Raw genomic sequence first — 3,118 nt, forward strand, 5'->3', positions numbered from 1 at the left:
TTAAACAGTTTGCTGTACAGCAAACAATTTGGATTTAAAAAAGATAATTCAACTAACCATGTAGTACTCGAACTGAATAATTACGTATCAGATGCATTCAATAATGACTATTTTACCTTAGGAGTTTTTTTTGGTCTTTCAAAAGCCTTTGACACTGTTAACCATAAGATACTTATAAAAAAACTGGAACTCTACAGAGTAAAAAATAAAAACTTACTTTGGTTTGAAAATTACCTGGCGAACAGGTCACAATGTATTATTTATAAAAAAATTGAAAAAGAAAAACACATTACATGTGGTGTGCCCCAAGGTTCAATCATAGGACCATTATTATTTTTATTGTATATAAATGATTTGTACTTAGCACCAAATATTTTAAATGTTATATTGTTTGCAGACGACTCAAATCTTTTTTATTCCAACAAAAACAAAAAAGTTCTCTTTAATATATTTAATGAAGAGCTATTAAAAATTAACGAGTGGTTTACAAGTAATAGGCTTTCGTTAAATGTAGAAAAAACTAAATTTATTTTGTTCTCCAAACCTAGTAAAAGGTGATGATGTTCCTCTAAAATTACCTAATCTTTTAATCAATAAAACATTCATTAAAAGGGAACCAATCGTTAATTTTTTAGGAGTAATACTAGATGAAAATTTGTCTTGGAAACCACATATAAAATATATAGAAAATAAAATCTCAATAAATATTTCCATATTATATAAAACTAAATCATATCTTAACACTGCTACCTTGAAAAAAATATACTTTTCATTTATTCATAGTTTTATCTCTTACTGTAATATTGTATGGGGCAGTACTAATTATAGTAAATTAAAAAAAATTTATAGTTAGCAAAAACACGCATGCAGGATTGTATTTGGTGCACACAGAACTTTTCATTGCGAACCTCTTTTAAGGACGCGTGGTGCCCTAAAGTATCTATAAACTTAATAAACACCAAGTTCTACAATTTATGTTTAAAATAAAACATGGGCTTTCTCCTATTGTATTTCAGTCTTATTTTAGTGAAATCTCGCACAAGTACCCTACTAAATTTTCCATTAACAACTTTATTGTACCAAAAACTAATTTAAAACTAAGTTCTTACCAAATCCAATACCGTGAACCGTTTCTATGGAAACACTTTTCAAAATTTCTTTTATTACAAAATGACTTTGATTTAAAATATCTTTTTTAAAATAAATACATAAATGATATAAATTATCTAAAAAAATAGTTATTATTATTATCTTATTTATTAACACGATTTATTTCATTGTAAATTTTAATATACGGCAAATAATAAATATAAATATATATATATATATATATATATATATATATATATATATATATATATATATATATATATATATATATATATATATATAAGGGTCAGGTAAGGTTATCTTGCTACTGGTAACATGTAACCCAGTACAACCTGCTTTATGTCCGGCTGCCTTCTAGGATACGCTTTCTTAGGAAAAGGCTAGGAGAAGCCTACTCCAACTTAGAACACTCCCTGCCTTGGGGCTCTTGGTTGAGTAAGGCTAGAGATAGTGTCTTGATATAAATACTCATCATGGGCAGATGTTAAACGCACCCGGCTATTGTCTTGTAGAAGGCCTACTTGGAAAAAACTTAAGGGGTAAACAGATTCTATCTGTTGACTAGCCTCGCACCCTTCCTCATCTATTAGACTGGCGCAGATGTATTTTTAATACATTGTTTCCAGTTTAGGATTTTGAATGCTGGATCTACTTGATTCGATGCATGGGTTTTGCTTGTGTCTCTGTTTTTATGACTATGCAACTCATTCTATTATCTCCTAATGAGGGTACAGCTCTAAAACTCAGTTTTATAGTTCTGAGGTCGGCTGGTAGTCAGGTTTCCCGAACTCTGAGGTAGCTCCCAGAGAGACTGATTCCATCAACAGCTGAAAAATATCAGAGTATTAACAGTGCCATGTTGCGCATGGATGGTGCCATTTTTGGTACTTTTGGTATGCATTTTTGAGACCACATTTGGAGCCCTTTATTACAGCTTAGGGTTTATCAATATTAATGAGGCAATTGCTTGGACTATTAAATAGTGTACTAAGTACAATCTATGCTTTGAGTCAAGTTCTTTAATAAATTTAAAAACAACTAAAGTACCAAAAACTATAAAACACAAAAAACCATAGTCATCAGCAAGTTCTCTAAACCTATCATTCACTAATATTTGTGGTCTTGGAAGTAACTTTTCTTCTGTTGAGTCTTATCTCTTGCAAAGTTCACCAGGCCAACTTGTTTTTTGTGAAACTAATTTCAGTTTCTTTTTTTATTGTTTTACTTTTCAATTTAGGTGCCCCAATAAGTCCTCTCGGTATTATCGTAGAAAAACGCGTATGAGCATTTATTTGGAAGTTCACACCTCCTTCCTAACCGAGGTTGCAAAACGCAAGACAACGAATCCTTTATTTCTGAGGCAAGTGCGCTACCACTGCGCCACGGCTGATCTTGTGATCTTAGTGTTGATGGTTATCTTACTTTAATTTGTTAAAACTCCAATAGTCACATGCTTGGCCTGGGCATTTACATTCGTAAGAATAAACCCATTTGTCGGGAAACTAATCTTAAATCCACCAAATTTTCTTTTATGTGCTTTCGTTTAACACCACTTCACTCTATCGCCTTTTTCTTTGTTCTTAATTGCTCTTTTTCATCTCCATACTGCACTCTTTTTGATGTTATTTCTGATCAAATTAACCAAGCCCTTTCTCTTTATCCATCAACCAATATCGTTGTTGTTGTTGACTTTATTGCTCATTACACTAAATGGCTTGGCTCTAGTGTCAGTGACTTTGTATGCGTTAAGGCCAACAACTTTTACCTTTCTCATTTTTCCAACTCGCTTTCTAAACAGCCCGAATCATTCACCTTCTCTACTCGACCCATGTCTTGTTTCTGATCCTTGTCAGTGCTCAGTTTCTCTACATTCACCCTTAGGTGCTTCTGATCACAGTTTGATCTCTCTAAAACAATTATCTCATTTTTCTTTATCCTCAGAATCCCCTATCATCGTACCTCTTACAACTACCTTAAAGTTGACAGGGGCTTTTTCCGTGATTTTCTT

This window comes from Hydra vulgaris, chromosome 11, assembly GCF_038396675.1.
Source record: "Hydra vulgaris chromosome 11, alternate assembly HydraT2T_AEP".
NCBI lineage: Eukaryota > Metazoa > Cnidaria > Hydrozoa > Anthoathecata > Hydridae > Hydra > Hydra vulgaris.